Raw genomic sequence first — 22,411 nt, 5'->3', positions numbered from 1 at the left:
GACTGGCACTTCTGTGCAGACTGAATCAAGGAAGGATGTCACCACCCCTGCACCCAGCTCTTACTGGTCTGCGGTGGCTGCAGGAGATCCCCTCACTCCTCGTGCCATGGGGCACCTTGCTGGATTCATCCCCACCAATGCTTCCCTCCTCACAGCTGCAGCCCTGGGCTGAGTCCCGGGCTGAGGGTTCCCTGTTCAGAGCATACAAACAACGGCACACGTTGTTCTTGCAGTCTCTGGTGGGACTCGCCATGACCACAAAGGACCCACCACCCACTGTGCAGTGGGTGCAGCTGCTCATTCAATGAACCTCCACACCCAGTGGCCCTGAGGAAGAAGGAAACCTTATGTGGCATTTGTGATGGGATTTAGCCTTCATTCACCCAGTGCTGTGGGCAGAGGTGGATCCTGGGGGTACCACAAAAGAGCATCTGTTTTCACCTACAAGCCATCAGCTCTGCTTACCAGCGGATAATTGCAAAACTCAGCTTTTGCCAGTGCAGGAGTGGGGGGAAGCTGCTAGACCTTTACTGAGTGCAGATTGCTTGTACTCGAGTGCATATTATGTCAAAATCAGAGGAAAAAAGTCTTTGCCAAACAAACCCTCAAGTACACCTGAGGTCTTTCCTGCTAAATCAATATTGGCAATGCCTGCTGCTCTCCACCTGGGATGGCAAGAAAGGAAATCAGCAGAGGGTTTGATTTTCCTCTAATATTGCTTTGGATGTCATCTGTTCCTCAAAATAAATATTTCATCATTTGAGGTTTCTGAGAGATCTTCAGTTACATCGTGGCCAGAACTCCTGCTGGAAAGGGCATTTGGTGTTTTCTTTGCCAGGCTAACACTCGCTTATTGAGTAATATTTCACTGTATTTTCAGGCCCTTCAGAAAGATCAGGCTTTGTTTTATCATTGTCTTCAACTTGAGTTTCAACAGCTCTTTGCTGAAGAGTGCTCTTGTACCAGATTGACCATGCATCTACCTGATGCCTACTTTCCAGAGAAAATACATGGGCTGGCACCTGCTGCTGGGAAAATGCATTTGCTTGGCCTGAGTGGTCTTTGCCAGACTCTGGCAGCTCATTTCAGTAAATGCCAGGAAGAAGGTTCTTGGTAGCTGCATCAGTCTCCCATTCCCAGCTTGGTATTTGTGTAGAGACCTGGCCAAAGAGCACCTCTCATCAAATACGTTTTCTTACACAGCTGCTAGTGCAGCTCTGATGGCTCTGTTGGTGTTGTCTCACTGCATTTTGGGGTGAGCAAATGCCCACTGATCTGTTCAATCTGCAGTCAGCATAGTGCATTGCCAGCCTGAAGGACTTCAGGCCAACTATCTGTTCCCGTTGATATTCCTTCTCTTGGCGTGCCTGTACTTTCAGCAATGTAAGCAGCACAAAGACCTCTGGAAATGGCAGTGGGGATATAATCTGGAATTTGATGGACTGTTTACAATTACTCAGTTTCCCAGTGACAGTGCAGAACCACACAGTCATGGGAATATACTTTGTGAGATCTTGTCTAGGCTACAAGAGGATTAATGGCAGGGGGAGATTTGCTTTGTCTTAGTGATTTTTGGACAGCTTCAGTCAATCGCAGTAAGCCTGGGTAATTGCTGCATGTGGCTCTTCCCCAGCTCCTATTAACAGCAGTTATTTTAGCAATTTCTATGAACAAACAAGGTGAAGATGACCCATTCTGCTGCGTCTGATGCAGCCACTGGAGCATCAGCAGGTGTTCTCTTTGCAGTGAACTCATGCCCACTAAAATGCACGTGTATCTTTACTGCTAGTGACTACAGGGCTTGCAATAAACCCCCTTTCTGACATGGCTTTTTGTGCTGGCTTTGTGTATGACCCTTCTTGCTCACAGGCTTTTAGGTATAGAAAGGTAACTATAAATGATTAACAGAAGTTTTAATAAATCCTGATGGGGTCTTTTAGACTGATAGATCACCAGAGGTTGTTTATGACTGTCTTGTAACTCGTATAACATGCTTTATGACCATGCTTTCAGTTATGTATAAAATATCCGCAACACACTTCACCACTGACTAAATCTTCAGGGATTCACTGGGAGGTGAAACCAAAAGTTTCACCCTTAATTTAGGAAATATAAGGTCTTTATCCATTTAGCTTGTTGATCTTGCCATCAATCCTTGTTGTGCCATCCCCATGCTGCTGCTGCTCTGTGTGGCCCCATAGGTGATGCTGTGCCTTCACCATGGGGCTGCCACCACTCCCTTTTTAATCCATGGGGCAAGTGGAACCCTGGGAAGTGCAGCCCCATACCACCTGAGCAGGAAAGTAACTTTTGTCACAGTGGACACCCTGGTGTGCATTGGCTGGGCTGTGCTCAGACCCCTGCTATTCCCCAGCCAAAAGCAGGGAGCATCTCCCTGGGTGCTGAGCACCCTGCTGGATTTTTACAGTGAGGTGAGAGGATGATTTTCCTTTTTAGTGTGACTAATGTCCGCATTTGGCAAAAATAGCATCAGCGCCATCCTGGCTCTTCAGCCCGACGTCTGGAGGCTGCTCCGCGCATCGTGCTCAGACCCTATCTTGCAAAGAAAGGGAATTGTACAGCGGGACTAAGACATGGATTTAACTTGTATTTCTTTATGCTGTGGCTCAAGAAACAGACTGCAGCTAAAAAGAGACCAAGGCAATTAATTATCAATGTCTGTCGCCTGGTGCAGGACCAGAAAGAGAGAGAAAACAAGGAAGAGAGAGCTGCATTCCCTGCAGATAGGAAGAAATGGACTGATGTATACTTCTGCTGACACGCTCCAACATCAGAGTCTTTGTTCACAGCTAGGCTTGGCTAGACAATAAAAGAGAAAAAGAAGGAAGCCTTATAAAGGCTCTGCAGGCTGCTCGCCTCCCAGGCTCCCTGTGGTACCAACACTGGTGCTTTCCAGGGACTGGGGGCCCTGTTGCTGCGAGCATCCATGCGGTGCTGGGGCTCTGCGATGCCACCCATCCCCAGCCACAGTGATCACACTCCTCATTGAGCAAGGATCACGTCATTGCACCTCCAGTCAGTGCTGCTGGGTGGAGGGATTTGGAGAAAAGACCATCAAAATGTGTAAGATATGGGTCCTTGGACAAGTTTGTGTAAGGAAAGAAAGCACAACACAAGCCAGCAGAGAAGTAAAACCAGTTTAAACCTCCCATGCTTGTCTTATTGCAGAAAACAAAGCACCTTTGAGCGAGTGAAGCCAAAGCCCCACACATCCTCCCTTGAGGGCAACTTGTCCATCTGGTGAGCTGAACCAGAGCTTTTCCACTTCCCAAGGTAGTGCCCTGGTGGCCGCTGGCCTGATCCACACAGGGGAAGGGAGGAAAGGAAGGAGAAAGATTAAAACTGTGTGATGCTGCCCATACCATGAGGCATCAGACCGCTGTTTCTCTGTTCCTCGGTGGTTTCACAGCTTGTTCATCCTCTCCAGGCTGGTGTGAGCCTGTGAACCCAGGCGTCCACAGCATTCACTGATGCCACCTCTTCGAAGGTCATATTTTCCCTGAGTTTATTCACCGCATCAACTTCGGAACTGGAAGTCTTGTCAAGTTTTTAAATAATAGCAATTTTGTATGCATTTGACTATTTCTGCCCTGTATGAGCCAATATAAACTCTATCGCATTTATCAATTAGCATTTATAAAGTCCTTATCACCATGGAATCAAAACACTGTAAATGGATTAAAAAATAAGCAGGCTGCCTGGGGGAGTCAGTAACTTCATCTCCTCCAAATTCAGTGAAGCAGCGTGAGCTCATCGGGGTGACAGGGACAGGCACAATTTTTAGACACTTCACAAAAACTGAGAAAGGCCTCATTGAAAATAATTAGAGTAATTATTCTAGAATTAAGCAGCTCTTTATTTTGGACCCAAATGTTCATGCAGGGAGCTATTCTGGAAGAGCTATTCTGGAAGCCTTCATTCTCCTGGAGCTCTGCTTACTAGCTTACACTAAATAATTTTAACAGCTTCAACTACATATCAGTTCACCATTATGGAGCCATTCACATCAATGCAAAGTGCCTCTAAAGCAATGCCAACGCAGGATGCCAATGCTTCCAGCCACTTTGAAGTGGAGTAACTGATTAGAGCAAAATGAAGGTAATGGCCCTGTTGTCATCAGGAGGAGCAGGAGATACCCCCAGGTGCTTAGTAACTTCACTTTAAGGCAAGCCATTTACTCCAAAGCTGACCAACCATGAGCTGCATCACTCTTTCAACAGCAGGAAACAGAAAGGGGCATTAGGAAGCATTTGCTGCCAGGATTAGTGAATGAAACTGAAAAGGTCCACCTTAACCCAGGACATGAGCACGCCAAGGCCAGTTGAGAGTCACAGCTCAAGGATCCACATTAGGAAACCAGGATGCTGTTTTCCTATGTCACCCCTCTCCTGCTGGAGATCTCCTGGCATACCCCTCTTCAGCAGAAAAAGTGGGAATGCCACACCATGGTCACAACAGTTGCTCCCTGGTGGGGTGTGCATAGGTAGCAAGCAATTGCAGGGCTCCTGGAGCTGAGGGAGATGTCACGGGCTGAGCAACATCAGCCATCCTTACTAATGGAGGAGCAGCATTTTCTGGGAGCAGGCCAGGTGCTAATCACCTGCAGCATCTGGGCTGTGGCCGCCAGTATTATCAGGTGTTGGATTAATGATCCAGCAGTCAGCCTAAACCAACACACAGAGACGTGTGTGCTGGATGCTCATCCCCTCCCTCATGAAAGAGTAGTGATTGTGGTGTGGTTTTGGTTAAGCAGAGACCAAGAATAGTACAGCTGAACTCTGCCCTGGACAAGTGAACCTTCCGCAGTGGGACACTCGTTTCCTGGGCTAACGAAGTGCCACACAATGTCACCTCAAACTGCCACCAGAATACAAAGCATAATGAGAATACGTACAGGACGTATCATTATTCTAGGGATGTGCTAAAATAAGAATATTCATGAGAAACCATTTGTTTATCCAAGTAGCCTTGAGCAGTCATCAGCGAAGGAATGGACTCTTAGTAGCCGCAAGTCAATATTTGTCCGATATTAGGAGAGCAGAAGTGGCCATTTTGGGCATCAAAATAGTCGTCATACTTTGATTTCAGAGAAATCTGCGTGGTTCCCTGCTGTGGTGTGAAAAACCCCGACCTTTGTCAATAGTGAATGTTACATCAAGGGCAGAGGGCCCAGGAGCTAAAAGGCTATTCTTGTTGTGTTTACTCAGTGAGCATTTTCATGCTAAATTGGCTTTGGGATGCAGGTGCCAAATGAAAATCACCACAGCCACGTGATGCTAATTGCTTACACAGAGTAGAAGCACACTGCTGGTTTAAATTTGCTTTAAAGATGTGGATGGGTTAACTGCATGCTGGGCCAAGCACTGTGTCCACACCAGTGCTCTTTAATCTCTCAGTTAGCTCATAAGCTTCTCCATTAGCCTGCTCTTGCCCACTGGGTACACTATGCTTGATGTCTCCATCCTCCCTTAGGTTTAGGCTGTGCTGCCTCTTCAAATGTTCTCAGCGTCTCAGGTTTTCTTCACCTTTGCAGCAGGTTTGCATCGGATCTCTGGGCACGATGACTTTGCATTGGATACTCACCCTGGGACTGACATTTTTTGCCTTGCATCACTCCATCACCAGACCCCATCACTCATCGTCTGAAGCAGCAGCAGGGCACCATCAGCAGAGCCAGGCTTCCTTGGAGCAGTTTTTCTTGCCTGAAAAGCGTCATCAGCTATAAGCAAACCCACGCAGCTGAGGAGATGGGCACACATCACCACCAAGAGAGCTGTTTTGTAGTGGCAAAGCAGCAGGGGCAGGCAGAGGAGCACAGCAGTGATGAGCAGGTCTTAGGCAAACAGCTGTAAAGGGGCTGTACCACAGCTGCTCTGCAGCAGAGCCAGGTGGTGAGAGCACAGAAGGGCACTGTGAAATAGCTGAGAGTGCTGTGAAATCCAGCATTCCTGTCGGGAAGCCTCTCCAGCTGCCAGCCCTGCTGCCTCTGTGCACATCCACTCCACATACCCCCTGCACCCACCACCCCTTCCCTCCATGTCCACCTTGGTCAGGCTGCATCCCACACTCCCTCCATCCTCAGCTGATGAGCTCACTGGGATCCCAGGACCCTGCACAGCAGCACAGTGCTTCACCCAGTTGCCCCTCTCCTTCCCCTGCAGCCTTGCACTTCATGCCCAAATAGGACTTCACTACCAGGAAGTGTTTGCATTAGAAAGCATCATGAAAGACAGGGGCTGCAGGTCATCCTTCTGAGGAGGAAATGCACAGAATACCTTTATTGCATCCCCTTCTTCATTTGTATCTAGGTGAAAGATGAAGAAAAACTGTTAAAGCTTCCCTAACACTTTTGTGTGTGTGTGTGAGTGCATGATCTCTGCTTAAACCTCAGGTCACTCAGCTCCTCTTTGAGGTACCTTACAGTACCTGCTTACAGAGCAGGGCTGCCTGGTGGGGAGCACAGATGGATCCATGGGCTGCATCGAGCCATGCTGCTGTAAGACCAGCCAGCACTGGAGGTAGCGACATGAAGACACAGCATGAAGCACATGAAGGGTGACAGAGTCACACCTTGTCAGGGACAGGCAGGGGATGGGGTGCATGCTCCTGCTGGGGAGGGTCTGCATGCAGACACTTGGATACCTGCTGGACATCAAGGAGGCAGTTCTGAAGCACATCAGCATAATTCACCAATTAGCCCTAATGGGCTGCTGTGCCAGGCTACAAACAGCAAAGAGAGGGGCTGCCCGAGTCCAAAACTGGGGCAGCTCCTGCCTGGTGCTCAGCTGGGTATTTGCTGCTCAATGCAAAAGACAAAAGCAACACATCTTTCCCTTTATCCCAGACAAAAAGCAGCAGATGCACACAACTGTGAAGTTTTATCACCATAACTGGCCTAAGAGGTATCATGGCAGTCTGGATCTGGCAGCAAATGCTGGGAAAATAAACCCAACAGCACCATACCGCTGCTTTCTGCGCTTCCAGCATGACCCTATAACCACAGCTTACGGTGACACAAATCCTTTGCTAAAGGTGACCCAGCAATAGCCACCCGGCTGAGGCAGCTCTGTGCGGCAAAGCACAGCTCTGGCAGATTGACGGAGAAACTGTTAGAGCACTAAGCCCTGCTCAGTCACACTGGGAGCTACAGGTAATGTTTTTACCTCCCCTCTCACGTTTCTGATGGCTTTCATGCTGTTCCTGAGCTCTCACTATGGAGTCCATGTTCCAGCCAGCTCTGATTTTCTTCCTCTCTGTCGTGTCATTGGGAAGCAAGTGCTGTCAGCCAAGATGTGTGCGTGGCTGGCATATGGAAAGAGCCTCCCCGATTCAGGCTGGGCATGCTGGTTCTTGCTCTCCAGGCTGGCTGTGCGCTGCATCTCCCGGCACTGTGAGCTTGCCCCTCTTTCCTCAGCAGTCTTCTTTCTCTCCAGCTAGGCTGGAGGCTTCAGTTCTCTCTTATCCGCCACAATTATCCTGGCAGACCTGATTCATCTCCACTGCCTGCAGTTGTGGTTCCTCAGGGAGCATCATCAGGGCTATCCAGTGACAAACAGCCTCCTTCAGGTAAAGGAGGATTTTGAACAAGAAAATAGAGTCAAAAAGAAATCATTAAATAAAAACAACCAACCACCCTTTCACCGCCCCAAACCTAAACCACACATGCACATGTACTGCTGCTGTCCTTGCTAAGCCACTGCTGGAGCTGGTGTTTCTGAACATCCACATCTATGTGGAGAGGGTCCCTCCATAAGCAGAGGTGGGCTGTGGTGAGTGCAGGGGCAGGGGAGATGCACCCAGCACCAATAAACACTCTCATCAGCCCCAGTAGAAACACCAAGAGGGTGGCATGAGCTGATATAAAAGCAGAAGTCTGCATCCTGAAACACAGAGCCACAAACAAGTCCCCTCCTGACAACACCTCCCTGGCCATGACCAGGGGCACACATGTGGCATCAATGGGTTTAGAGGCTCATCCCATTAATTTCCTACCCGATGGAAAGCAAAACTTTCTTCTGAGCTGATCAGGCTGCTACTTGGCCATGTATAGACGGAGACTGAATTAAGAGCTAAGGAGAAGAACTAAAGGGAAGAATTAAGGAGAAGGACTTGGGGGTGTTGGTTGATGAGAAGCTCCCCATGACCCGGCTTCAGTGTGCGCTTGATCCCGGAACTCCCCCGTGTGCTGGGCTACACCCCCAGAGCATAAGCAGCAGTCAAGGGAGGGGATCCTGCCCCTCTGCTGTGCTCTGGGGAGACCCCCCTGCACCAGGCTCTTCCTCAGCAAGAAGCCTTAGAGTCAAACCCACACTGAAGTCAATGGAAACTTCATTTGCTTTGCAAACCCTATACTGGGCCCTGGGGCTTACACCATTTAAAACTCGAGAAAGTATCCTCTGCAAGGTCAGTATCTTGCTTGCAAGAGTTTTGCTCTCTGGTTCCTCAGAGTCCCTGTTGCTACCTCCCGATACTCCATCCCAGAATTAGTGTTAGAGAAGCGCTCTGGACCCAGCTGAAAGCTAATAATTGAATAATATGCAACATTACACTCTTAGGTTTCATTCATTTTCACACTAACAAGATCTGTAAAATCTAAAATGAGGTATCAGCTTCAAACTGTCATCCTGCCCAGCAACAACACATTGAAACAAAAAGGTAAAATATTTCAAATCAGAACCTGTGAATTATCTCAAACAATCTCATTCAGAATTTTATTCACATTTCAGGGTACAGCTCCCACAGCAAATTAATAAGAGATAAGCTTGCAATATTTTTGATAGGTAGATATGGCAGCATTTTTCATTCGAGTTTGGAAGACCAGTGCAAATAGACCCCTCAGCCCCAGCTGGAAAGCAAACACATCATCTTCTCGGGGTGAAGATCTTACCGGTATTCAAAGCCTTCACATCTGCTGGATCTCCTGCCAGGTTGGCCCTCCAGCGAACTGGTTGTCAGTGGAAGTTGTTGGCACCAAAGGAAGGATTTATTGGTGTATTCTCTCAAGTCATCCCCGCTGCCCCAGAAAGGAGAGGGGAATCAGACTTGTCCCAGCAACATTATTCTTCCTATCCCAGCTTGGTGAGTTTCGTCCTTACAGGTCTGGTCCAGGCCTGAGGAAGATGGTTCCAGGCGCATCGGTGAACCTCTTCTCTGCACCAAGTACCAGATTCTTCTCCAGAAGACAGGATGAACACACCTGCTCTGGGTCCAGGGCAATCCTTGGCATTCAAGTATCACAGGCTGGCCAATGGTGCAGTACCTTCAAGGGCAAACCAAGGTCAGGAAAATGTTGAGGGCTTTTTTCTTTTAAAAATTATTGTGTATAATACAGCAACTGGGGAATTCCTTATGGAAAAAAAACCACAGAAATTGAACCTCTCAATAGCTGTGAGCTCTGAGGCCAATTGCTCCTGCCATCCCATCCATATTCGCTTGGCCAGGGAGCTTACCCAGCCCCAGGTGCTGCAGAGTGGCTCGGCAAGGCAAAGCAGACATCTGCCTTACATTATCATGAGAACAGCACAGTGCAAGGGAACTACAGCATCAGTTATCCTGAGGACAGGTGATTCAGGAGCTGGGGGGCAAATTTCCCTTAAATCAAGGCATGCCACAGCAATGAAAAGACACTGGAGAAAAAAAGGGAAGCGTGGAAGAACAAGATGAAGGCACAGGACCTTGGTATCACCACCTAGAGGATAGGTCCAAAGGCAACAATAGCTCTATGAAAAAGGCAAATATTTAGAATAAACCTTACTCTTTGAAGAGGAAGCAAAGAGAGAGAGACCTTTTGCACAAACACTGTGAATCTGAGAAATAAGACATGATAACCAGAAATATCAAGGGGAAGGCAATGCATGCAGGGAGTTGAACTTTGCACCTACCCACAGTCTGTAGTCCAACCATCACTGCTTTACTGTTGTCACATTACTGTTGTGGGGCTGTGATAGAAAACTCTTTGAAAACATCAGTTCAGTGCACAGTCAAGAAAACACACAAACAATTGAAATGCTTCGAAGTGCCAGGTGTGAGGAACTGAGAAGAAAACAGAGCAGCATTCTGCTGCTGTGCAAGCTGTGCCTCTGCAGCACTGTTATCCTCAGCACCATGCCAGGGGGACTTGCAGATCCCCCCAACAAGGGATAATTGCCCAAACAGGCTGTCACTGCAGGAAAGAGGGAATGGGAACCATGATGAGCAGGGAGGAGGGACCAGGCACACACCTCATACCTCATACATTTCACATTAGTTCTGCAGCATCTGATGTGCCCTTCTGCCCCACACCAGGCACGAGTCTGCCTGGAGAAAGCACAAAACAGCATCTCAACCAACATGGTACAGCCTGGCATTGGAAGAGGCAGCCAGCTGACATGTTGCATTTCCCATTTCAGGGCTGCTCTGAGAGAGAAATTATCCAGCCAGACCTCAGCTGAGACTTTGGCTCATTTACTGCAATTACCTCAACAGGAGTGCTTGGACCCAGAGGTGAAGCTAGCAGGATTAACAGCTGGACTTCTTTCAGACTAGGGAATCATGTAAGGGGTAAGGTCACAAAACTATGGCCTTGAACTTTGCCAATCTCAGAATGGCCCCAAAAACCACATTTCCACAGAATCAGAGCTCCTGGATTCAAGCTGTTGGATCCTTTCACAGCTGTTTTGGGTTTGAAACTGGCTCAGTAGCTTCTCAGACATTGGAACAGGGAGAGCTAATGGGTCAAAATGGACCATGGAAAAAACATGAGTCTGCTCCTCCCATTTGAGCAGGCAGACAGCAATGACCCCATTCTATTTTCCACATTTACCCACAAAGATACACATGCAAATAGATTAGGAAGTCAAAAAGGGGGCCATTTAACAGTCACATTTGATTCAATCAGGCAAACCAACAAATTAAAACTAGTTCTTGGGTAAAATATGTCAGGCGTAATTTCTGCCTCAAATGGCAACCACGAGAAATCTGGTTTGGAAGCAGCCTCTCCAAGCAACATTGGTCCAGATGCAGTTTCCATTTTCCCATGCATAAATAATGCTCTGGCACGATTTACAGGAGCGGCTCGGCAGCGCAGCTAAAGCTTTCTGGAAACATCAAAGAAACAGAACAGTAAAACCCATCAACATTTTACTAATCAAAACTACATGTAATTGTCAAGCAAAGGCAGATAACAGAACTCGGGCAATCTCTGTGAACCCGCAGCTTCACTCAGACTTAGCAATTAAGCATCAGCTGCTGCCATCAGAGTCACCGAGAAACCGTGGGGTAAAAAGTCACAGCTCGCCAGCACCAATTAGTTGCTAATGAACATCAGCAATCCCCCTGGTGAAGGGAGCTTGAGACAAAACTCAGACCAAAATACCACCCACACTTCACGCCACTAAACACCAGCTCCTCCACTGTAGGAGATGCTCCATGCCCTGGCCCTGATGCATCCATGGGGCTGGGGAGCAACCAGAGCAAGGGAGCCCATCGAATTAAACCCAGCTCAAAGAGGAAAGGCTGGTTTTGAAGTGTTGCTTTTCCCAGGTCAGTCAGCTGCATGAGGGAGGGAGCCAGCCTATAATAATTTCAGCAGTACTGCCATTACACATGAAATCACAGCCTTAAAGGAAGTCAGTCAATTTAAACCTGTTCCTGAAGGGGAATAATTAAACACTCTAAAGATGTGGGAGAATTTTAAGCAGTCAGCAAGGATTTAAGACAACATATCATTCCTCTCCAGAATAGTAATAATAGAGTTAAAATGTAAGCAGGCAATGCAGACTGTTCGTTGCTGACTGAAGGGAGCTATGTCAAAAGAAGCCTCAGTCAATCAAAACTGGCTCACCCCTCCAGCCTGAAAAGAGATGGAAGCTTTGAAGAAAAGCTTGTGGTTGTACAGTCTGGTTCAACAATAGCAGCATATAACCTTAAAAATGATGAAAAAAGTCTCAGGAACAGGAAATTCTAAGCAAAACTCCATAAGCAGGTGGAATGACCCTTAGGAAAGGGGCAGAAAGCCAAAGGGTTTCCAAGGGAATTGCTGCATGGGTGATGCAGGTGTGTTTGCTGGCAGGTCTTGTAGACACAGGAAAACCTGAGACCCACATAGGACCACATCCTGCAAGAACAGCCTGCAGATACAGCAAACGGCACTGCAGGAAAACTGATAATGACGAAGGAGTGCAAGAAGTTTTCCAAACGCTTAAGTACTGGTTTCAGCAGACTACAAAGGGAACTTCAGATCCATCCTGGGCTCCCAGATATGAAAAGCCAAAAGGATGCTAAGCACCAAACACCCTTACTTATAAGTTTATCAGGATCACATGGAAAAGAAACCTCTGAGTAATAGTGGAGCCACTACTACCATCTGCCAGGCAAAATACCCAGTCCTCCCATATTTTCATTCACCACTTGCAGAGAACTAATCAGCTTGACTCTCCCATTAACCTGAAGAAAGCTCGCATATGTGGAGCAGAGGCGTGTTTGCAGGGAGAGGCAATGAGCCAATAGTCCCTAGTGAAAATGAGAGTAAAATAGTCACCACCTTTCAGTGCTTCAAATGATACCTGCATGCAATATCAGCTACAGAAAGGCACCATTATTCAGCGGCAATAGTTCAACCTTAGTACTACTGTGAAGGACAGATTCAAAATTCCAAAGATAACTGAAAACATCTTCGCACAAGGTATGGCAACCACTGTGGAAGAAATCACAGAAACCATGGAAATCTGTATGTTTATGAAATTAAAGCTGTTTAAGCTGTTTTACAGTAATTAATGTGCTTTGGCATCTCAGTCTGACACAGCAAATATGCTGGACTCTGGGAGAACTGAAACAGTTGCATGGGGTGACCAGAAAGGCAGCTCACCATGCACTGAGCATTACACCCCAAACAGGTGTTGACCTAGATAGAAGTGAGGAAATGGCTGGAAGTATCAACTGTTTTGTGTTTAAGGAACTCTTGCTATTTCTGAATCTCTCAAAGTGGTGCAGAACCGTTAAAATTGGTGAATCAGTGAGAATTCCTGGGAAAGGCATGAAGGAAAGAAATTATGCCAGTCTGCAGAGCAGTGCAGAAGACAGAAACAAAGATCTTTCAGGAGGATGGGACAAAGGAGCCTGAACTCCTAAGAAAGTCAATGACTTCCCCTTCAAAGGGGTAAAAGCAACCTATTAGAAGATCACACACACAAAAATAAACTCAGACATTTCTTGTTGATGGGGATGAAGATCTAGCAAAAGCTAAAGAAAATATCTCCAGGCATCCCCCATTTCAGAATGCTTTTAGAAAGAACATGAAGATGAAACGGTAAAAATGAGAAGCATTTTTGCAGCCAGTATAAGGACACAGCCCAAGACCTATCCACATTGACAGATCCTCCAAGAGCTTTGAAGTTTTCTGTCATGTCGCAACATCTTGACCTCACCGATCTCAAGCTCACGTTCAAAGGTAGTCAAATCAAAGGCAATGACAGCACTCAATGAGACCATGACATGGCTAGTAGCAATTATTTGGATCACAGGGTTCAGAGATCACATCTGCCCAAATCTCAGTTCAGCTGAGCCTGTGAAGCCACGAGGAATGGACTTACTCAGGAGCGGGCTAAAGAAACCCCTTCACACCTCCCAGTGTGCATCATGAATGTTTCATGTGAAGGGGCATAGATGCATGGCTGCACAGGGCCCTTCATCCACTAAGCAATAGCATCCGAGTCCCAAGTCCTGCTGCTGCTTTGATGCTTCCCTAACAGAAGCTTCATTCATTTGCAACAGTCCATGCATTACAAACAGCTTGGCAAGGTCACTCTTTGACAATACAGTAAACCCAGCCTCAGGGCTCCTAATACCAGCTGAAAACCACTGCAGCTTTATGATACAGACAACTGGTCTGACATGAACTCACTCTACCAGTCCAAAGTCATTCAAGAGCTTTTGATGCCTTGACAGAAAAGGGGTGGACAGGCTGCAGGCTGCTCAGGTCTCATCTGTGCTGCCATGCTGGACATAGAGACCAGAGAGCCAGAATCAAATCCTGAAGCTGGTATAAGGCCTGGCCTATGTCTGCTGGCTCCATCAGCTGATCCAGCTGAAATTTGTACACTGAGGAGTTCCAGCAATGCAGAGATTTGGTCTAACTGGTGACAGAAGATGGTTGGACACTACTGAAAGACGAGTTGGTTTAAGCTCAACACTAATAGAAGACATAACCTCTGGCCAAGACCAGTATGCCTGACAAGCACATTGCAGCACATGGGTACTATGGTGAGCTCACCAATGCCTTTGGGGACTGCCCCTTCCAAGGGCCATATCTGACAGTCTAGAGTGCCTTATTTCTGCAAGCACCAGGGCTCAAATATCCTAAGTATCACTGGCAGCATCCATGGTTGCCATTACCATGGACTCCAGTCCAATTTTTGTTCCTGTCTCCCACTCCAGTGCAATCCAAATGCTTGTAGAAGGGGGTTAATTTCTTAATTTAAGAACCATTAGTGAGAGAAATTGCACTGTGCAGCTGTCTCAGGTCCTTACTAAAACGTCTTTACCAGCTGAGGATTTGTGATTCAAGCTGACCAGCTTTGCTCTTGTATATTTGACACCAATAGCAATAGTCATTTTGGGTCAATTAAATGTTTTCTTCTTTGTTTATCGCCATAAGTCTTCAGAATATATCTGGCAGCATTAGTCCCTCTGAATAGAGGCACACAGCATCCATAATGTATGTGAACTCGCAAATCACAAACAGGTGGATAAATACCAAAAGGCCTCTCTTTCCCATCTGAATTCTCCACCTCCCCAGTTATTTGCTCACCCATCCAAGTGCCTCACGCAGCATTAGGTATAGCGTTTGTCTTCATATAATGATTTCAAGTACAGTTTTTAATTGCTGCTTTGTGCCCCTGAGAAGTCAGCTCTGTCAGCACAAAATTATTAGGTGTGATTACACAGCAAAAGCAAATACTGTTGCTGCATGTGCTAGCGTGCCCAGCCTCGCTCCACCAAACTGGCATAGGCAATAGGAACAGCAAAGATGCAGGAGTGCGGACTTCAGTTTCTGCTAGAAAGCAGTACTCTTAAGCCTAATTCCTCAGGAGCTTTTACTCGGCTTGTTAGCAGGAGCTAATACCCATGTTAATGCTATAGTTACTGTGCCCTAGAGCCAGCATGGTTACAGCAGCAGACGCTGCAATCACTCCTTCATTTGGTTGTGTAGGCATGTCTGCTGTTTCAGTTAATAACCTCAGACTTGGCCTTAATTCAACACAGCCAGGTTGATCAAGCTTTAGACGCTGTCTCCCTCAGCATTCTCATTTGGAAGCTGAGGAAGTACAAGCTGGATGAAAGGACTATTAGATGGCTTGAAAATTGGCTGGGCCGCTAGGCTCAAAGCATGGTAATCAATGGTTCAACATCTGGTTGGCAGCCAGTAATAAGCAGAGTGCCTCAGGGGTCAATACTGGGGTTGATATTGTTCAATATCTTCATCAGCTACCTGGGTGATGAGACAGAACGCACCCTCAGCAAATTTGTGGACAGTACTAAATTAGAGAAGGTGATTGACACAGCAAACAGGAGAGCTCCAAACCAGGGGGACCTTGAGAAACTTGAGGATGGGGCAAACAAACTCCAAACTCCACAAGAAGTGCATTGTTATGCATGTGGGTCATCATCGTGCCTGGCATCAGGCTGGGAACTGATGGGCTGCCAGGGCAAATAAGCCTCCAGCGTATTCATCCTGAATAATGCAAACCCCATCCTAGGATGCACCATGATGAACAAGGCCAGTAGACTGTAAGAGTTTACCAACCCCTCTGCTCAGTGCTCAAGAGGCCACACATCAGTGCCACATCCAGTTTTGGGCCCCCAAGTTCAAGAGTGACATGGGAAAAGCTGAGCCAGCAGCGACCATCAAGACAATTGGGATCTGTGGCTTACATCTATGAGGAAAGGCTGGGAGAGACAGGCCAGCCTCACCTGGCCAAAAGTAGGCTCAGATGAGATCTAATTGCAGCCTTCACTTACCTGAAGAACAGGCAGGAAGATGGGGACACTCTTCTCAGTAGTGTTGGATGCTATTACAACAGCCACACATAGCAAGCATTGTAGGCTCAGGCTGGACCTCAGACAAGCCCAGTCCCTGTGAAGGTGATGGGATCCAGAGCAGGCTCCTCAGACTCGCTTCCTCCAGAGACTGGCTGGACAACACCATGACCTGGTCTGGCACGAGCAGCAGTCCTGCTCCAAGCAGTTGGTTTGACCAGAGACTCCTTCTCACCAGCATCTCCTCAACTATACAGCTAAAGTCTCAATTTCTGAGTTTTTAAAGTGAAGTAACGCATTGTTGTGTGAGCACCCAAGGAAAGAGGGCATGTGTGTAAGGACCCTCCTGCTGCAGTGCACCATGCTCAGGCATCATCTTATCTTTCAAAAGTACAGTCAGCTTTCTGATCATAATACCCACCTAAGTGTCTTCTAGCTAGCCTTTCTGCCACAAATTGAGATAGTAATGTGTTGTAATCACATAATTCCCATCACTAAAAGTAAACACGAACGGCTGAGTGATTCCCAAACAACACACTAATGGCCAAAGGAGGAAAAAATCTGCTCCACTTCCCTATGAATCTTTCTTGAACCAGTCTTTTTGCTGTTCATATTTGCTGTAGGTTTTTACCTCATTTTTAGGTTTATTTACCCAGAGCTAATGAATAACACTGTGAACACATGCTATAAAGCATCATTAAGATGAAATGTGGAGAAAAGAAAATTACATTGGTGTGATATCTGACAGGATGTAGAGCTAGTAAATGCCCAGTACAGATATTTGAAGGTTTCTTATGAGAGGTTTCCCAAGATTCCCTGGTCAAATAAAAAGAGGAGTTCTGTAGGAATTTTCTTTTTGAAGTTATGCTCATTTTTCCAGCAGTTCGGTGCAGATGCTACCCACTCAAAAGAGTCGACGATGGACTTTTTCCACATCTAAGTCTTTGTATCTCATTTTTACTGATTACCACAGCTGTTAAAAGCAGCAAGGTAAGCAGCACCAGCAGATGATACCTTGTATACCAATTTTAGCATGGGGTGTTTTTTTTACCATCTTACAATAAGCTCTTACAAGCAAATATATACATGTGAAAGAGGCATTTGGGAAGAACTTAATACACCACCAGTGCAAAACCTGCTGGAAACTTGGGTTTGCAGAGGTGCTGCAAATGACTCATTGTCAGAATGGAAGACATCAAGGAGGCTTTTCCAGCGCACAACTGTAATATTATTCAACTTTTCATTAGTGACCTGGATGTTGCCCTGTAGAGGATGCTTATTAAACTCACTGGTAAAAAGGCCTCAGTGGGTGCATACATATTGGAGGACAGGATTAGGGGCCACAATAAGTCTGGAAAGGATTATTTTTTGTTAAAATGACACTATCCAATGGGATAACTGAAAGATCCTCTTGTAGAGCATTAGGTTGCACTAGCCGCAATGCAAATGCTGAATCATGGAAGTACAAGTGGGATCTGAAGTACATTTCAGCAAACATTTGTTGACTTCCAGCAGACCTTGAGAACATGGTGTCCATGAAGGAAAAAGGACATGCAACAAGCCGAGAAAGCTGGTCAGCTTGAGATGGCTCCCGAGTCAACCAGCTCTTGAGAGAGTCGGTGGAAATGTTCAAATCCAGGACCAGGTATTTGAAAGAATACAAAACACCATCGAGACACAGGGACTCAGCATGCCAAGAAGCAGCTGGAGCTGCCGAGCCACGCACATTAACTGTGGATTCAAAGGCGAGGCTGCCCTAAACCCTTGGAAAGCACCACAAGGAAGCAGTCGAACAACTGCAGTACGCATCACAAGGATGAGCACCAGGACATGAGGATGGAGTGCTTGCCCCAAGAAGTCAATCATGCTGACAGGTACACAAGCAGGCACAGTTTCTAAAGGACATCTGAAGGCCTCTGAGGCAGAGATCAGCCTTAGGTACATGTAGCATCTCCATAAAAGACCTGAAGGGAGCCTCCAGACACCACTCCTTTGCTTTTCTTCAGGGACACAGCATGCATAAGCACATAAAGACCTTTCCTGATCAAACCAGAGGCATTTGTTGGTTTTAGGTGGTGAGGGCTCAGTTGCTCCCAGAATGAGTTTAGACAAAGTTATTCCCCACTTCTCTTGGTTGGGGATAAGCAGTGAAATCTCCGAGGCTTTGAAAGGGCTGCCTGCATTTGCCTGTTGAATTCAGAATGTATTTTGGTATCATCTCAGCTATTGATTACCTTCCCCAGTCTAATATCGCTGCTCATGATTCTTGAGTCGCATCAGTCACAGAACAAGCTCCTTTTAAACTGCTATATCTTCTGTCATTTTAACTGAAGCACAGGAGCTGGAAGAGGGGAAACCTCCAACAAACAGGGTGCAATTGATGTTTTTCTTGGGATTCCAGATGAAAAAACACAGAAAGTTAAATGTATTTGACAGCTACAAAGGAGCTAAATGGAGGAATATCTTTCTTGGCATAACTGACAGCTTCCTTAGTTCTAAAGGAGATGTGAGACTTCTTTGCTTCCTATCAGCCCAAGCCTATGGTCAGTCACTTGAGCAAGAGTGCTTTCTGACATGCTACTGGTAAAGGAGAAAGATAAAGCAACTCCATCCAGTGAAACCATCCAGCAAGCCCAAATGAGGGAAGGGAATCAACAATGCTGAGGTTTGTCCTGAGGGAAGTCCAGTTGCCGACCTTCAGATAGTTGGGCACAGCATCACACAGCAGGCAGCTTTTCAGCCCCTCCACTTGCTGGGGCTGCTGCGGTAACAGAGCCTGAGGTTTTCCCTTCCCAGGTCACTCTGTTCCATCCCACGAGCTGTACATTTGACTGTTCTGTGAGCTTTCTCCTTCCCCTGCACCCGGTAGACAATATTTGCATCTCCAGCCCGGTGTGCTTGCCTGGCCTTGGTGACCCAGCGTTTTTAATGCTTCCCTGGACAGCTCAGCTCCTCTTGCTTTTCAGATTATTCTCTCAGGCTAGCTGTGCTTTGCTTACTGTATCTTGAGTCAAGTCCAATGGAGAGACCAAGTGACTGAAGCTGCCTGTGTTTACACAGATGCCAGACTTTTCAAATAGAAAAGCCAATTCCAAGCATCTCTGCAGTCTCATTTGCTCTGTGTCCAGCTATGATGACTGTACTACCAGCTGTCTGTGTTTCAAATATTTCTAGCAGCATTGTTTCCTCATCTTTTTCCTCAAGCAAAAGCATCAAAGCGCTAGTTTCATTTTCTCCCTTTCATCCTCACATTAGCTCTGTAAACAGACTGTTTGCTTCCTGCTCCAGTAAACTCTGTCTAGAAACCTCAGCTGTCTGGGACCAGCACATTTTCTCTGGTCATAGCTGCTGCTTTGTTTGTTCATTAATGACACTCTGCTCTTTGCTGTGATCCTCCATCACTTTCTTCTTTGCTAGTAGGGGCCTAAACATAATGATTAGGGAGTTTTCTCTGAAAGCTGAGCAGCAGACTCCTGTTCACGGGGTGAACAGCAGCCTCATGAAAGGCATCCAGCTCAAGAGGTGCTTGTACCTGGAGAGGCATTCAGGAGTGCATAGCTGGCTGTTCAAGCAACACTGAACAGCCAGAGAAATCATTTCATCTCCGTGATGGCCAACTCAGTTTTCTCTAAGAGCCACTGTCCTGGCTGGCATTCCTTGTACCACTTCTCAGCTCCGCTTAAAAAAACTCTGTGCTGGCCTCATATTCAGTATTTTTAGCTAAAGAGGCTCAACGGACACCATCAGGTTTTGTTAGAGGCAAAGAGCATCTGCAATAGTAAGGATGGGAAACCCACAGCAGTTCACTTCAGAATGCAGCTCTTCAGTTTTCAAGGACCCCAGTGTGCCCTAACACCATTTAAATACCTCCCCTCTGATTCCCCTCCACTTCCACTTGTACTCAGACAGCCCTGGTAAAGTGCACCAGATATAGATACTACATGCTTTGGAAGCCATCCAGATCTCACCCAGCAGTGACCACTCTCACCTCAACACAGCCCTGGATGCCACTCATCCCCCAGCTGACAAGCTGGTCTATATGACACCCTGCAAGTCTTTAGGCAGTGTAGGAAAAACTGTCTCCACCAGTCCTGCCTGCTCATGAACCTCAAGGCCTCTCTAGGGAGGATTGTTGTTGTGCTGTCTGATGGTAGAGGTCTCATTTCCATCAGCCTCATCCCCAGACAAGTTCCCATTGCTATGCAAACAACACCTTAAACCTCCTGCTATCCTGAAAGGGAGATAAACATCTGCTAGGTCATTATCGAGGCTTGTAAATAGCCCACCTGGAACAAGAACAGCTAGACTTTCCATGACACTTTAAACACCTTCAGAGACTGGTTTTCAAACCCCCACCAGAGCCTAGTTATCGTGCCAGCCTCTGTTGTTATAAGTGCCATCCCTCCAAGTCTTGCTTCATTTCTTGGCACCTCAAAAAGGCTCTTCCATTCCCTTGAGAGCCCTGTTGTCATTCTCTATGAAGACAGTGCTCTCTCACTCAGTGCAGCTTGTAAGCAGTACCTGCAAAGGGTTGGGTGCCATTCACAGCTGCCTTTGCCTAAGCATGAGCCGTCCTATGCATAACTAGCATTTAGATTGAAGTTTAACTGCATAAGAAACTATGTTGAACCCTTTATCACTTAGTAAATAAGCTGAGTTCACTGGGTAATGTTGCTGCAGTCTTGTTTCATCTTCCTGCCATTACACAAAGCCATCAAATTAATGATTTACAGCCAGCTAACAGGAGATGCCCTATTTAGTCCTTCATGGCCCTTACACTTTGAAACACTTGGATGCCATGTGGGCTCCGAGACACTCATTAGCCTGGTCTCAGTGGAGAAATGCTACTCTGGAAATCACAACTTAGATTAATATTACATGGATGTAACAGCAGCAGTTGAAGTGCCCTTGGCATGCCATTTTCCAAAGCCAGGTTAGAGACCAGACCTTCATGCTCCCGAGGTCAATACAATCCAACACAGCAGTGAACACGAAGGTCAAATGGATATGAGATACTCCAAGCAACACTCCTATGAAAAGGTCTCACAGCTTCCAGCAAGGCCAAAAAGGCACCTCACCTATTAATTTGCCATGTACTTTATTCTCCAGTCCAGCTTCTGGCTGCAAGCAGCCCTGTACAACACCATGCCACCAAGCAAGGGACCTCCTCCCTTCCACAAAAAACTGCACCTAGTTTCCTATAGTGGCCTTACACACAGGACCTAGGATGTCACCTCTCTATGCTGTTACCCATCCCCAGCACTCCCTGCTCATACCTCCATCATACAGCTCCTGGCTACTCTGTGCTTGCACATGAGTGGATATCTGTCCCTGAGGTCCAAGGTCCATCCTTCAACCTCAGACACACTTCTACTGGGGCTGAGTACCTCCTCCTTGTGCTGGTCACATTCACTCCCAGTCCAGCATGCACTGGCTTTGCTGGTTATCATCACCAGCCCCAGACCTGACATCCTACATCCTCCTACCCCTCCAGGCCCCTATCCAATTCCTTGAAATAGTTCTCACTTCCATAACCACCCAACAACCCTTCAACAGTAGCTGTACCAGTTTTGGCAGCTTTCCATTAACAGTGCCATCCAAGCATTGAAGTGAACCATCCAGCATACTGCATTATCATAATTCCCACCCTTTCCCTGCATCAAGAGATTTGCATTTGCCATCTCCTTACCTTGTTTTACTGCAGCATCCTCCCAGACCAGCAGGAAAAATACCTATGGGATAAAACAGCATCTTTCTGGGGTCCTATAAACCCACCAGCTGTACTGCCTTCCTCTACAGCCTAAGTCTATCAAGCCTCCATAATGGTGGGACAGGCTCCTTTCATTTTTAGAGGAGCTGGCAGGTGATACTTCAGGTTCTTTTCAACCCAAACTGTTCTATAATCTGCCATACAGGCAATGAGAAACTCCAGTTTCTCTCCTACCCATGCAAGCACTCTCCAAAGGACTTCAGCCCCATCCATTTGTTTGAAGGGCTTTCCTCTCTCCTCATTTCTTCCTCCAGGCTGACATGATAAGCCTAGGAGAAACCAGATAAGGAGACCCAACTAACTTAGTACTTCCTCCCACCCAGTGTTCACCCCCTACTCCTTCCCTAACCAACAACCTCCCAGAAGCCCTTCAAAACCACAACAATACCCACCCTCTTAAAACACCAGAGCCCCATCATGCCATCAGCTTTTATAGAGCTCAAACAACTGCTCATTAGCAGGGCCTGGGCTTTATAAGCCTCTCCACCCCACCCCATGCTTTATTTCTCTTTCTAGTAGGTATCTGCTATTGCTGTTAATGATAAGGCTGTTATTTCCTACAGGTTATGTTATGTTCTGTGCTGTCCCAGGACCTCTAGGAGTAGG

The 22,411-nt window shown here is 46.8% G+C and overlaps 1 long non-coding RNA gene across 3 annotated transcripts; it reads right to left on the bottom strand.

Moving 5' to 3' along the window:
* Nucleotides 1–6,065: 6,065 nt before the first annotated feature.
* Nucleotides 6,066–22,101, bottom strand: LOC136020022 (uncharacterized). 3 transcript variants are annotated; one of them, XR_010615165.1, is made up of 6 exons: nucleotides 21,980–22,101; nucleotides 21,725–21,767; nucleotides 16,018–19,805; nucleotides 9,903–11,096; nucleotides 8,909–9,280; nucleotides 6,066–7,581 (listed from the first exon to the last, which is right to left on the bottom strand). It is a non-coding gene; the product is annotated as an uncharacterized LOC136020022 (long non-coding RNA). The 3 variants fall into 3 exon arrangements; XR_010615167.1 differs by lacking the exon at nucleotides 16,018–19,805; XR_010615166.1 differs by lacking the exons at nucleotides 16,018–19,805; nucleotides 21,725–21,767; nucleotides 21,980–22,101 and adding an exon at nucleotides 11,843–12,186.
* Nucleotides 22,102–22,411: the final 310 nt, after the last annotated feature.

This window comes from Lathamus discolor, chromosome 10 (genome assembly GCF_037157495.1).
Source record: "Lathamus discolor isolate bLatDis1 chromosome 10, bLatDis1.hap1, whole genome shotgun sequence".
Taxonomy (NCBI): Eukaryota; Metazoa; Chordata; class Aves; order Psittaciformes; family Psittacidae; genus Lathamus; species Lathamus discolor.
Note: the sequence above shows the minus strand (reverse complement) of the source record. Positions and strands in the feature narration are given on the sequence as shown.